The following is a 15,451-nucleotide window of genomic DNA, read 5'->3' as shown; positions in this document are numbered from 1 at the left end:
TACTGGCCTTTTCCACTTAACGTGTTTTCAGGGTTGATGTATGTTGTAGCATGTATTGGTACTTCATTCCTTTTTATGGCTGAATCATATTCCATTGTGTGCATATACCATAATAGTTTATCTATTTATTTGTTGACCGACATCTGAGTTGTTTCCACCTTGTGGCTATTGTGAATAGTGTGCTGTGAACAAGGATTTGTTTGAATACCTGTTTTCAGTTCTTTTGGGCATAAACCTAGGAATGGAATTGGTGGATCATATGGTAATTCTTACCTTTACCTTTTTTGAGGAGTTGCAAAACTGCTTTCCTTTCCCCCACACTTTTATCAACATACTTATAAATTCATTTTCCTTTCTTGAAGATAATACACATATTAAGTGGCATACCTTTTCCTGTCTGGTCTCTTATTTGATGCATTTGACCTTATGCTTTAATAAAAGATATTAAATACTGCCTCTCATTGCCCTAGAGATTTGGGAGTATTTGGATGTTCGAGATAGAAAATATTTGGGGGTAAACTAAAGCCCCAGAAAATATTTGGGGGTAAACTAAAGCCCCTTCTTGGTATAACTGAGTAAGAAGCAACAGCTAGCAACAGCAATATTTATGGGGTACTCTATCTGTGCTGGGGATAACATTAAGTGCTTTACCTATTTTCCCTTATTTAACCCTCACATCAACTCAACAAAATAGGTACTACTCCAGGTTGAGTATTTCTTATCCAAAATTCTTGGGACTGGACATGTTTTGGATTTCAGATTTTTTTTTCAGATTTTAGAATATTTTTATTTTACTGGAATTACCAGTTCAGCATCCCTATTCAAAGTCCAATGTGCATTTCAGTGTCCTATCAGCACTCAAAAACTTTTAGATTTTGGAGCATTTGGGGTTTTGGATTTTCGGATTAGGGATATTCAACCTGTAACATCCCTATTTTATAGAAGAAGAAATTGAGGTCTCCACCAAAAGCTAAGTGCTCTTCCCCAGCTCCTACAAGGGAACTCTGCAGCTGCCACCACTGATGAATAAGAAGCCATTCTGTTTCTCAGGGGATTGCAGTCATTTTGGCAGACAGATAGGTCAAGAGGCAGTTATAACGCAGTGTTACAAAAGCTATGATAGGCATCATGACAGGGACACAGAGGTAGAGCACTTATGCCGGCCCTAAGCTGTAGAATTTTCAAAGGAGATGAAATCTAAGTCTCTTATTTTCTTGATAACCCCGTGGGATCATTGATAATGTTTGACCCTCCCCAGGCACCCTTTGACTTCATTATTCCATCATTGCATTGCCAGTGCACAGTGTCTGGCACACAGTTGCCACTTATTAAACATGGGTTCATAAACATGTGTGCTTCCGTAAAAGGAACTCCCAGCCCTGTCACACTGTCATGGAACTCCTATGCCTGGGTCCTATATTTCAAAACTCACAGGCTTTCTCAAAACAGATGTGTCCTGCGATGGGGAAAGGAGATGAGAAAAGGCCTCCAATGGTTTTGGCTGTCCTCTATCTCTGAACAGACACTGTGTGCATGAGAATAAGACAAGGGAAGAGAGAGAAGAAGGGTAGGGAGCGGGGCAGGAGGCCTTCCGGTGGCACTGTGTGAGGTCAGCCCATGCCCAGGGAAGAGACCCTGTAATGTGACATGAGACCCCAGAGAAGAAATGAACTGGGAAACCTCTTCCCTAAACTCTAATTTCTCCTTTTCAATTCAAGGTTTATTATTACTCAAAGATTCATAGCATATGGCTATACATATATTTGCCAATTCATCTCAGCTGGCAGGTACAAAAAGCAGTAACTTCATGGGAAGGTCTAGACTCTGTCCAGTTGGTAATTCTCACTCCTCTCTCCCAGGCACTGTCAGGGTGTATCACTTACTTTTGGTCAGTCATCTGCAACTCCTCTTTGCATAAAGAGAATTTTGAGGACTCCTAAGAGGCCTGGTAGCTTTGCTTTACATGGCAGAAGCTGCCCGGACATGACTCTGGCTGCTTCCATTTTTTCCCATACACAGTTCTCAATCTCTTCTGTGTGTACCTGACACTATACTAGAGGCTGTGGAGAATTTTTAAAAAACAAAACAAAACGCAGGCACAGATTCAAGGACCTACCACCTACCACCCAGGAGCCTGCAAGCACCTTGCTACAAGCCCTGTCCCTCTCATTGAGAGCTGTGAGAAAAGCCCGTTCCTGGGATTAGTCTATCCTGGGATCTCTGCTCGCTAGTGCGGCCATCTCTTCACCCACTGCTCAGGCTGTGGCTGTGCCATTCTGGAATCCCTGAGTCCTGCTTCACCCTTGTTCCGCTGGCTCCCCAGATGTCCGACCAACTTACCTGAACCATAAGCTGCTGCTGTGGGCTGCAACCCCAACTGTGAAAGCTCAGCCCATTGCAAGGTCTTCCTGCTCTGCCCAGGCCCTAGTCCTGGCCCCCTCACCCTGCTGGAGGCCTACCCTGCTATCCCACCCCATCATCTGACTCTGCAGGGGCCTACAAGAAGCTTGCATAGGTATGAGAGCTTGGGGTGCCAGAAGTGAATGTGGGCTTCCTGGCCCATGGAGATAGCATAGCCTTCACAGAGAGACTCTTCACTCTGGTTCTTTCTCATCCCCCCCAGACCATAACCAGTCAGTCAGTTACTTAATCAAAAAGCATTTATTGTACATCTAATATGTGCCAACACTGAACACCCTGGGGATACCCAAAGGAGAAAGCTCTGTAATAGCTTACTGTGGAGTGGGAAAGCAGACAGGAGCAGCCTCTGTGCTATCAGTGAGCAAGCATTGTCAGGGAGGTGAGGTGGTAGAGAAGGAAGGAAATTTTCAACTATGATATCTCTGCGCTACACATGATTCCAGAAAATGGCCCCGGGACTAACAAATCCTCCTTTCTCTCGCCTATTGAGAGGGTACTTTGTCTCAGTTTTACAGGCCTGAGCATTCCTCACTCGCTCTGAAATATTGAAACGGTAGTGTCTTTCCACGATGCACACAGGATTCATCCCTGTCGTCCCTTTTGCATACTCGAGCTCCTCAGCTTTGGGTCCCAGCAGAGGTCACAAGCTCAGATGCCTACAGGGTGCCTGACAGGTAAAGCCAACATGCACTGAAGATGTGCTCTGTGCCAGGCACTGTTTCACCCACGTCACACAGAGTATTTAACTCCTCTGGTTCCCACAACAATCCTACGAGAGAGGGTCTATTCTTATCCCCCTTTTATAGTTGAGGAAACTAAGGCACAGAGAGGGAAAGGGACTTTCCATGTTCAGAAGCCAGTGTGTGGTGGGACCAGGCTTTGACCCAGGCTAGTCCATCTGAGAGGGTCACACAAGCTGGGTGAGAGCATAGACTGAGAGCTGCAGATCAAACACAACCTGCTCTCTGGTGGTAGCTGCCTCCTGGGCTTCTGTTGTACAACCTCTGACCATGGGCCGATCTAGGCTTGACTCTTAGGGCAAAATGTCATTTGGTTTCCACAAACTTTGTGCTAAATGTTGGCGGGCTGAGTGTGGGGGAGGAGGCAGGGAAAGAGGGATCCCTTTGAATGTGAGCCAAGTGGAACTGGCTTTGGTTACCCAGGGCCTTGTGACACCCGATTTGAAGTCAGAATTATCGTCAAATGTAAGGATATGCTGTATAAAGAGATAAAATGTAGTTGGGGTAAGGGTGAGGGACAGGGAGGAGGCAAAAAACTCACTATACACTCAAGTTTCCTTAACACAGTAATCTGCCTTCACAGTGAAATGTGAAAACAATTTGAAATTGTAGCCCTGAATGTCCTTTAGCCCAGTATGTCATCAGTCACTCCTGTCCACGGCCCTAACACCGGACACTCAAGTCATAACATGTTATGAGGTATGGAGGGAGAGAACATCAGGAGCAGCCTCCTCCTAGGGCCAGAACCTTGAAGAATCCCCTTCAGGTGCTGGGCTGGTCCCTGGAATGCCATGGCAATTAAAGCAGTGGCTGCGAGAAGACCCTGGGAGAGGGGGTCAGGTGGAGTGAGCTGTTTTAGCGTTACGGCCATAACATTGGGAGGTTGGAGGCCTCTAGAGCTGAGTTGGAACATGGGCCACTTTGACTGGATTCTTTCCCTGAGCCAGTTCAGTTTCTTGAGCAGCCTGGAATCACCTTTCTTTTCCATCTATGTACCTTGTAGATGCCAACTCAAATCACACCCTCATCGAAGTCTGCCCTGGATTCCTCATTGGAATTAACGGCTCCCTCCTTGCTGCTTCCATAAGCATTTGTTTGAATTTCCCTTGGGACACTGAACCAGTCATGCCTTATGGTACTTTGCCTGTGCTTGCCCAGTTCCCCAACAAAAAAAATAAATTCCTTGACTTTATTCCCAAAGTCTCTATCAGAAGAAGAAAAGTTCAATTCTGATTTCCTTACCCAGATAGCTAGCAAGTTTTCTACTTCTCACTAGGCAGCATTATCTGGGAAAGCCTTAGAAGAGAGGGAAGTTCTTCATGCACATAGTAGATGCTCAACAAATGTGAGTTGAATTGAATAATTTGCTGCTGTACAGCAGAGAATGGAAATGGAAGTTCTCGGCTTCCTCGGCCACATTGGTGTCAACAACCCAGAATCAGTGAAGGAAGAAAAAGCCAGCAAAGGAAATTCCTCCCTCCAGGAAAAAGCAGGGAGGTCTTTTTACAGTAATAACAGTGAGGTAGCGAGCCCCCCTACGTACACACATACTCTACTCAGTTGACTTTGCAACCAGAAATTACCAAATGAAATCATATCAATTGAAGAACACACAGAGGCCAAGCGCAGCGTCTCACGCCTGTACTCCCAGCACTTTGGGAGGCTGAAGCAGGAGGATAACTTGAGACCAGGAGTTCAAGACCAGCCTGGGCAACATAGGAAGACCCTGTCTCTACCAAAATAATAATAATAATAATAAATTAGCCAGGTGTGGTGGTGCACGCCTGCAGTCCCAGCTACTTGGGAGGCTGAGGCAGGAGGATTGCCTGAGCCCAGGAATTCAAGGTTACAGTGATCGTGCCACTGCACACTAGCCTGGGTAACAGAGTGAGACCCTGTATCTTTTTAAAAAGTAAAAAATTAAGAACACCAAGAAGTCAGAAACACAGCCAGTCAGGGCTTTCTAACAACATGGGGGTAGTCTCACTTCCAAGTGATGTAATCTTGATATTCAACATGGCACCCCATGAAAACAAAGCTTGATGTCCATTTGAGACCAATGTTCCTTGGAAGTCGAGCCTTAGCTGCTCTCATCTGTTTCTTAGTCCTGACAGCCTCACTGGAGATTAAAAAGTAGCCAGTCTCCGAAAGAGATCTGAGACTCAGGAGCACCCAAGAATACCTGGTATTTGAGCATACTGCCCAGGCTGAAAGAGCTCTCCAAACCCAAAATATTGACATTTCAACTGGCAGACTTTATTTTCCTGGGTATCTCCTTCTAACTGACCAACATGATCTGTATGAACCTAGAAACTAGTGTGGCACAGCAGAAGGAAAACTGGCTATTTAGAGGTAGAGGAATTGGCACATGATCTTTTCTTAGGTATGAGACCTTAGACGAGTCATTTAATTTCAGTGAACCTCAGAGCTTCTTCATCTATAAACATGTTCATTTGTTAATTCAGCACATATTTCCCAAGGGCAAAATATGTCCCAGATGCAGAGGATGCCATGATGGGAATAGATTCCATCTAGAAAGGAAGAACAATGATTAAACAATTATCCTACCACAGATTATGGGTGGTAGCGACAATATAGATATGGCGAAGGGCACAGAGCAGGGGCTCTGACCTGTAATGAGGTCAAGGAAGGTTTCCCCAGGGAAACAATGTTGAATAGAGGCCAGGAGATGGGGTACAGGGCAGTGGATGGGAGTGGGGTGAGAGACAGCTACGGTTGCATAAGGATCCAAAGCTGGAGGGGAACCCCATATCTCACAGAGTTTGAGAAATGGGAGGCTTTGTAAACTGTGAAGGGGATTGGTTGCCACTGCTTGCTGCCCTCGTTGCATTTTAGGAGTTACTTTAGTGCAGAAAGCATCTCATGGGGAAGTGGAAAACTAGAGCCCTGTGTGCCATTGGCCACTAACCAGCTTTACAATTTTGAACAAATTTGGAACAAACTTTTACTGTGAAAAGATTATTCATCTGTGAAATAGGGCAAGAGATCCCTCCCCTCTACAAATTACAGTAGATTGAAGGAAGCAATGTTTTCAGGAGCCTTCAAAAAACTAAACTAAGTTATCAGTGTAGGATATTGATCGGACTTTCACCAATCATAAATAAACCCAAGCCCAGCTGGGTGCCAGTTTGAAGGAGGGAGAACTGATTGCATCCTGTTTTTATCCCTCGCCCCCTATTCCCAAGGGATCAAGAGATAAATAGCCATTTCCTTCTGATTGGTTTGGTGATATTTCATTTCGGTTTATAATTAGATTTTTGTCTAAGGGAGAACGGATGCTATTAATAAAAGTTTTTTTTAATTGTGGTATCTGTGATTACTCTGCCTGACTGGTTAGGGCAGATTGCCAGTGAGCCCATGGCTGGGAGCTTAATCCTGCATAATCCCGAGCTCTGGTAGGGTGTACTTTCCATCACAAGCAAGGTCAGGTAAGAGAATGTGGCCACTGAAACAGTGAGGCTATTAGGTCTCCTCTGCTCACAACTTTCAGGGCCTCCTTGAGGCTGTTGCACCAGCCCCATGTTAGGCTTTCAAAGCCCCCTGTGATCTCACCAAGCTTGCCTGTGCCACCTCAGTTCTCACTCTTCCTTAGAAGGCTTCTTCGCTGCCATCCCCATCTCGAACTCTGTACCTGTTGGCCTCTGTACCTCTGTTCTGGCTTTTCCAACCTATGTAGCTCACCCCAACTCACCCTTTTCCCCACCAGAATGTCCAGCCCTCCATGTAATCACACAGCCCAGGAGCTGGCACAGCCTCCCTCTCCTCCATGATGTCCCCCGCCCCCTGTCCCCCGCTCTGATAAAACCTAAGCCAGCATTGATCTCTCTCCTTTCTAACAGTATCTGCATTTTGTCACTTTCTGGTATTTAGTTTAGTATTTAGTTACTATTATTTTTGAAACTTCAACTTTGTAGGACATTTTCAGTTTACAAAGAACTCTCATATATATTATCATTTGACTTTCACAACCACACTGAATAGTGAGGGCAATTGATGTTATCATCATTGTCTTCCCATCTTAGAAACCAGGAGCCTGAGGCTCATGAAGCTCTATGACTTGCCCTACCACTTGGCTAAGCAGAGCAGGACTTCAGTGCTCTAAGGTTCATGAAGAAACTCTTTTAGGATAAGAACCAGTTGGTACAGTTTTTTTCCCCCTGCAGCACTATGTCAGTTAACTAGTAAATACCTAACTAATACTTCTTGACCGCGAAATTCACATGCAACTACAGGAAAAATCATTCAAATGGCATATTTTATTGATGCAAACAGTTGTTATTAGTGCTATTAGCCTCTTCATGTATAAAGAACAATATGCTTGCAGCATTATTTTTATTATAGGGACTCAGTAAACAACCTAAGGGAGACTCACACACATTTTATACAAAGCTCTCCCCAGCCTCAGAGGCCAAGCAAAAGGCAGCCACAAATGTAGGTACCATTCCCTCTGCTCACACTGAAGGTGCTGCCCCCTGCCTCCTGGCAATGGATGGAATGTGCTTGTCAGAACTTGCTCAGCAGAGTGGACATGCTGGCTAGCCCTTGGAAATCTGGGGTCATTTGTACACATGGAGGACACAAGTTACCCAGCAGCGGCCTCAGCTCCACTACACAAGTAGGTGAAGGGGCTGGCCTGGTTGTGGAGAGGATTTAGGAGTGGTCTCCATCCAGCCATTCTGGGTTGGAGGCAGGAAGACCTCCCAACATTGGACCAAATTTCCCAAGAATTTCAGGCCACTTTGACTATCTGGCGGAATTGAGGAGTGACTTTTTTTTTTTGCCATACCCCTGCAACTGCTGGGAATAATACCAATTATGACTCTAAATATTTGTACAGTTCCTAACCGCCCAGACACACATTACATGCACTCTGTGCTTTTACCTAAGGACCCTGTGAGCAGGTACTCACTTCCACTTGTTGGTTTAATTTAGAAAGTGTATACATGTGATCAGACATTCAGAATGGTACCAAAGGAATGAGAGAAAAAGCCAGTCTCCCTTCCAGCACTGCCCCTAATTTCCCTCCAAAGGGGCAGTACATGCTATCATTTTCTTGTGTATTCTTCTAGATTTTTCCCCATTTTGGAGATGAAGAAACTGAGACTCAAAGCAGCTGAGTGACCTTCCCAAGGACACACACTGAGTGAGTCATAACTGCTTCTCATTCCTCAATCCATTAGCTTCCTGTGCACTCAAACTACCCTTGAGCCAAGAATTTGGCTCCTAGGGCAAGTTACGAGAATGTGAATAAGTAAAATCAGATAAAAGTCAAAGCCAGAACAGGGGGCCTAGGCCCCACAGATTCTCCACTGAGAAGCATAACTGCCTACCCCTATGAGGCACTACAAGGACATCCACTTTCTTCTCTGGCTGCTCTAGGCCAACTGCCATCCCTAGGGCATCTTCTGCCTTCTAACTGTCATGTGTAGAGTCTAACATTCAGAATATCTTGCTCTATCAAAGCACTCCCACCTAACATGTTACTTCTTCAAGACCCTGATACTTTGAGGGTTGGTCTGATAAAACATATGTCTGGGCTGCTAAGGGGAGATAAAGCCTAACGTCTGGTGGGCAGCCTGCAGATAGCTCAGCCCTGAGGCCACACCATGGAGAGCTCGGAGACAAGGGCTGAGTTCCCTGGCCTCTCTGACCATCCCCACCAGCTCCCAGTGGCCTTAAGTACTTTCCAGAGGTTCTCCCACAAAGCCTTGAGGTCACCAGGCACGGATGGAGCAGAGGTGGTGGACGGGAAGGAATGAGGGGATGAGGCTGAGGGAACCCTGTGTTGAGGGGGGTTCCCCCTGCAATATGGGACACCCCCCTGCAATCCCCAGCTTAAGCAGTTTCTTCCATACATACTCCCAATTCAAGAATTTGCAATACCTGCCATCTCCTTTGGGAAGGGCATTTCAAGGATGGAGAGGAAAACGTTTGGGCATACTGAGGGCATCAGGGAAGAGGTGACGGCTGTTCTTAGGGATAACAATATCTGCACGCAGGCAACTAAAGCTGCACGTGATGAGACTAAGCATATGTCATCTGTATCAAAGAAAGAAGGTGCTGAAGCCAAAAAAAAAAAAAAGGCACGCTACTTAACCTGACACTGGATGGGTATTCAATAAGTATTTTAGCTCACTCATATATGTTCTCTGCATTCATCAACCATTATTTATCAAAACCATAAAAAAAGAACACTCCCTGCAACATTAGGAATGCAGATTTAAGCCCATGCAGAGAGGAAATAAAGATTTATCCTCAGACACATGAACTCCTCTGCACAGCCCACCCTCTGAGGCGGAAGCTGCAACCCAAAGCCTGGCAAATCTGAAATCCACCACACTGAACATTCCACAGAGGTGAGTTATTTGTAATGAGAATATTTATGCTCACTCCCTCTATGATTTGATCTTTGCATTTTAAGACTTAATATTGCAGTAAGGTAGCTTTTGGCTTTTAATTGCCCAGAAATTTTGTTAACATTAAACGAAGGGACAAAATGGAAAGGAAAATAGAACCATATCTGTATCGCTTTTGAGTTGCATAACTGTATATTTTTGCCACTCCGTTAGTTTTCAGCTATTCCAGCCTGTAAATGTCTCCCCCACCACCACTAACGAAAAGAAATATGTCAGTCATTCTGTTATTGCCACAAAGTTTGCAGAACTCTTAAGTTCCCATCTCTAGTAGTAAAGAGAATTATGCAACTTTTAATTACCACCTGTGTGGCAGGGAGACCCTGAATGACACAAGTGTTTGGTTGTTCTCATGCTTTTTCAAAAAACACCTTTTCCTTCCAAGAGGTTATGACGTTTGAACACTTAAGCATCAGTTATTGGAGTCGGCCAGAAGCAGAGGTTTCCCTTTATTTGTGGAACAGAAAAGGCAACGCCCCGCTAAGCCGCTCCTAACTCACAGATGACCTCAGAGCCTTGGCTCTGGCTCTCCAAAAACAAAACTTCACCTAGACACTTTACCACACCCACAAACATTGGCTCCAAAATCCTTTACCAAACTATTTTGAAAAATGAAAATGAGAACTGTATAACCAAGATAGTTCACTGTAACCATGGCTACAGGTTTCATTAGCACTAATACCAGGATGTGGTCAGATCATGTGTGTGTGTATATATATATAATATATACATACAGATGACGAACAGAAGTGTGAGTGGTATTAGAGTTCCCCTATGAATTCTCCACATTGGAAATGTAGCTTCTAATAACTACAGACTGGGGGGAAGAGAGGGGATAGGAGGGTGGAGGACTGTATCAGTAAGAGAAGCTCAGTTTTCTACTTTGAGCTTTAATTCAGCCTTTTAATATAATCCCCTAAAATACCACTACCTTGCATTGAGATTGCAGTTTTCCCTGCTCAGTGTTCTTCCACATGTCTTGTCTGTTCTTCACAATAATCTTGAGAGATATCCAGGTTGAGTGATAACCTCATTTCTCAGATGAGGAAAGGGCTCAGAAAGCTTAACTGATTTTGCCCAAGGTCAAAGGCCTGGAGGACAACTGAACTGGGACTAGGAGAGGGTCCTCTGACTCCTCGCTTAATTGCACCCTTGGGCCAGCTGTTTGTATTGTGCCCAGGGGCGTTCTGATATGCATTAATTCCTCTTGCACATATCCCTCACCCTTATCATTTGTCTGATTAACCACAGAGCAGGATCAACCCATCAAACTGGAGGTTAAATCTGCTATGTAAGGCTTGCCTTTTGTCCTCATTTATATTTTTTAAGCCCCCTGCATGGCTCTTCTCTACATAGATGACAGCACAGAGAACATGTACCATAGTCCCTACTCCTGAGTGAGTTAAATCCAGGGGAGATGAGCTTAAAATGCTTCCAGGGACCAGGTGGGTGAACAGGACTTGGTGAAGTAGGCAGGATGGGGACTGGGGTGTGGGGTCGGGGAATGGAGAGAACACAGGCCCTTTTAAAGCTCCAGCAGATTGTGGCCATGTGGGAGGTTAGTGTGGCCAAATCTTAGGACCACATTGAGTCCTAAAGATTGAGAATTTGATATGAAACCGAAGGAAGCAGAAAAATAATACAAAGTAAAAGTGCCTGGGGGTTGGATATAGCTCCCAGACTGCCAGTGAGTGCTACGCCTATTTAGTGGAGTTTCATGCCTTGGGGCCCCAGCATATATGGGGTGATATATATTACGTGGGATGTTGTATTGCACTTCTATTCAACATGTTCGGTCCTATTAAAACATGAGCTCCTTGAGGTCATGGAAGGCATCGTAATCAAGAGTGCACCCACAGGGTGTGACGCACGTGGCAGGCTTTTACATGCTGATGGATGAATAGTTGGATGAACACCCCATCATCTTGGAAGATCCAGAAATTAAAGTCCTCAGCATTCTGAGAATGGTGGTTACAGAAGGATCTTTGGACTCAGAGAGGACTAGAGTCAAACCTCTTTCTGTGCTTGAGTAGCTCCATGTCTTTGGGCGAATCGCTTAATCTCTCACAGCCTCAGTTTCCTCATCTGTAGAATGGGCATAGGAAAAGCCTACCTCTTGAGTTGTTGAATGGAGACCATGTCTGTAAACCCTTGATTCCACACACAGAGTTGCACACTTAGTAAGAACTCAGCAAATGGTGGCTTTTTGATTCAACAGATCATTCCCCGTTTGTGTGAAAGGTGATAAGACTTTTGCCAACCCTCTGTTTTGAGATTTTTGGCTTCCTGAAGTATTTAAGTCAAAAGAGGACTGTCAAAAGAAAACAAATGAGCATTCTAGCTGAAATGAAGAGGAGAAAATTGATAGTGATGGACAACACAAGGCTCCCTGAGAAGTGCGATCCTGGAGGTCAGGAGGGCTGGGAGAGGGAGAAGCAACTGGGAGTGAATGGAAATAAAGTTAGCAGGAAAGCAGGGGAGAGGCAAAGGTGGCTGCCCTGATTGACTAGGGGCTGATTAACTCATTCTCTACGCCAATTCAGTGAAAAGCTGATCAAACTCTAATTAGAGCAAAATAATTCACAAATGGATGTTTTCACCTTTCACACAATGTGAATAGTATAATAATAAATAGAGTGTTTTACAGTTGTCAAGGCAATTTTAAGGCACCCACTGTGTGAAATATACTTACACAACATGCTTCACACACATTATCTCATTTACTCTGCTCAGCAATGCATTCATTCAGTCATCCATTCAGCAAGTACTTACTGCCAGTCCACTTTCTACCAGGCCCTGTGCCAGATACTGAGAGTAAAATGATGTAACACAGTGAATAAAACACCTAGCCCTCTGAGAAAGATGGTAATATCCTTGTTTACAGAAGAATAAATGGAAAAAACACTTAAGTGAATGTTCCCCAGACCCACACCACGTTAGTGGTGGAGACAGGTTTTTTTTTGGTTTGTTTTTTATTTTAGAGACAAAGTCTCACTCTGTCACCCGGGCTGGAGTGCAGTGGTGCAATCACTGTAACCTCAAACTCCCGGGCTCAAGTGATCCTCCTGCCTCAGCCTCCTGAGTAACTGGAACTATTGGCATGTGCTACCACACTTGGCTAATTTTTTTAATTTTTATTTTTGTAGAGATAGGTTCTTGCTGTGTTGCCCAGGCTGGCAAAATTCTTGACTACAAGTTATCTGGCATATGAGAAGAAAAATTAGGAAATTTCCTTGATCTTGAGGAGGTAAATATGAGGAAGTTGACTTGCTAACAGACTGGAGAAACTGTATTCACTCACATTTAGTACAGCTGGAATTTTCAGGGAATCAGACATAATTTCACATGATTAATCCTAAGGGTAACATGAGGAGAACTAACTATTCTTAGAGTGTATAGTCTGGACCCTTTGGAGAAAGATAATTAGGGATGAAAAGAGAGAAAAGGAAGGAAAGAGGAAAGGGAAAAGAGTAAAGAAGTATAAAGGAACTGGAGATTCCAGACCTTCCATAATAGAAAATCAAAGAAAGTCCACATGAAGCCTTTTTAAAATTCTTTTCATCGTTCTTAAATCATTCTCTAATTATTTCCCTGGTATCATCGTTGAGACAAGAGAGGATGTCTTTTACCTCCCCCGTATTTCCTAGCATGTCTTAATTAATACTTGACTGACTGAAAGATTGACTCATTTGAACCCAAAGTGAAATGGAGCTTTTTAATTTTCTTTTCTGCTGAACCTGAAATAGAGCATATAGTAATTAGGAAAGAATCCCTTGTTATCAGAAAGTCCCAGCTACAATGGGCTCTTTGTAACTGAGCAAAAGGAAGGTAGATGATTATTTAGGAGCTGATAAAACACTCACCCCTGCCCCCACTTTCTACTGCTCTCAGTGATAGGAGATTTTCTTGATCATTATTTCTCCCTCCAGTGAGTTTTCGTGGCTGGAAGATCTGGCTGGACAGCACAATCTGCGGGTGGGTAATTATCATCAAAGTCCAGCCACAGTGTGACTGATGGTCACTTTTCTATGCCCTTTGGTGCTTCTACTCTTTCTCCCCCGTGACCTGGTTTGCCTGACAGATGATTATTCAAGATCTCATTTTTTTAGAACCCTTGAATTAACTTCACTTATTCATTCATTCATTCATTCATTCATTCAGCTACATGCCAGACTCTGGGCATCCAAACAGAACAGGACAGGCAGGGCCCTGCTCTCATGGAGCTTATATTCTAATGCAGGAAGACAGGCAGTAAACATGGAAACCAGTGTGACAGCAGCATTGTAAGTGACTTGAGAAATTTCAAAGTGAGGAGTATCACCAAGGCAGTAGGGCAAGATGGTGAGATAGGGGTTGGCTGGGGGTTGGGTGACATTAGATTACCATACTCCATTAGAAAAGGCCTCCTGATGAGGTAACGCAGGAGGAAATTTGTATGAAAATGTATTTGAGCTGACACAATTGTTGTGAAGCAATCACGCCAAGATCTGAGGAAAACCATACCAGGCAAAGGGACAAATAGGGTCCTGAGCGAGCTGACAGTCCAGGAGTAGGTGCGTCTAGCCCACAGTGAATGGGAGAGAAGAGAATACCAGATGAGGTCCAGAGGAGGCAGGGGCCAGATGATGGCAGGGCCTGGGGATATGAGAAAGAGTTTAGATGTCATCCTTCTAGTGACAGGAAGCCAGGAGGTGTGAGCAGGGCCTGGGGGTGATATGATCTGGCTCTAGTTGGGAGAACAGGCCGCAGGGAGGGAGGAGCAAAACCAGAGAGATTGGTTAGAAGCTGCTGCAGTAACCCAGGTGAGAGGTAGCAATGGCCTCACCATGGAAATGGTGGGAAGTGAATGGAGTCAGGACACAAAGAGAGAGCAGGTAGGACCAGCTGATGAGGTAGGGGTGGGGAGGTAAAGCCGAGGAGAGAAGCTTAGTCTAAGTGTTGAAGGAATTCATTTATTTGCCCCATGTTGATTAGCACCTATGATGTGATAAACAGCTAGGGTGGTGGGGGTGGTGGAGGAAGGCGAGGCTGCGGTAATAGGAGAGTCGGATCATCAGCGAGTCCTCCTTGCTAAGGAGGTGTGATTATCATACAAGTGGTGAGCAGCCAAGCGACGGGTGCGCAGGGAGTGCACGTTACATCCAGATTTTAGAAAGACGAATTGAAAGAAGGAAAAACTAGAGGTCATTTGAAGACCTGGACAAATAAGGTAACAATGGGGATAAAGCGGAAGGCACCTTTCTGTGCCTTTCCATACCCACAGGGCCCAAGTCCCCCTCGCTCTAAGCCCTGCTTTACTTACGATGCTCACCATGGTTCAGCCGCACTGGCTGCCCTCTCTCGCGGATGTGCCTGCTCTTTCCCACTTCAGAGCTCTCACCCTTAATGTTCCTGCTACCCAAGGTCCTGCCCTTAGCGCTGTGCACACTTGGTCCTCAGCACCCCGAGATCTCAGTTCAGAGTCACCTCTGCAGAGGCCACTCCAATTATTTCCTTTATTGCACTAACATGTATACTTTCTACCTGGAGAAGAGACATAACAAGAAGTGCACAAACAAAATGTCTATCTTATGCATGACTATACCCACGGTACCAGGACAAGAACTGACACATCCTAGGAGCTCATTAAATACATTGGGGGAAGGAAAGAAGGGAAAGTAGGAAAAGACGAAAGGGCAGTTTGGTGTGGGGGTAAGGAAGGAGGCTTCTGTGTCCTACTCCACACAATGTTGGGAGAGCCCTGCAGAGAGGGGAAGGAACTATATCTAAACCCTTATAATTCAGCTCCTGAGTGATGCTTATCCATATTTTCATTCTGAAATGGTCGCCCTGAAAGAGAATGATGAATGAACTAAT

At 44.8% G+C, this 15,451-nt stretch overlaps 1 protein-coding gene across 8 annotated transcripts in view; it reads left to right on the top strand.

The window, feature by feature from the left end:
- The window catches only part of LOC107128934 (uncharacterized protein KIAA0040), a 34,714-nt gene that overhangs the window by 7,170 nt on the left and 12,093 nt on the right, over positions 1-15,451 (top strand). For 4 of the 8 annotated variants that reach the window (XM_065528627.2, XM_015445880.4, XM_065528543.2 and 1 more), the window contains exon 2: positions 8,252-8,325. The exons of the other annotated variants lie outside the window; for them this stretch is intronic. The gene's annotated coding sequence lies outside the window, so the exon portion shown is untranslated. The remainder of the gene's footprint in view (positions 1-8,251; positions 8,326-15,451) is intronic. 8 annotated transcript variants of the gene reach the window in all.

The sequence above is a fragment of the Macaca fascicularis genome, chromosome 1 (assembly GCF_037993035.2).
Source record: "Macaca fascicularis isolate 582-1 chromosome 1, T2T-MFA8v1.1".
Classification (NCBI taxonomy): domain Eukaryota; kingdom Metazoa; phylum Chordata; class Mammalia; order Primates; family Cercopithecidae; genus Macaca; species Macaca fascicularis.
This window is presented reverse-complemented; position numbering and strand designations above follow the sequence as displayed.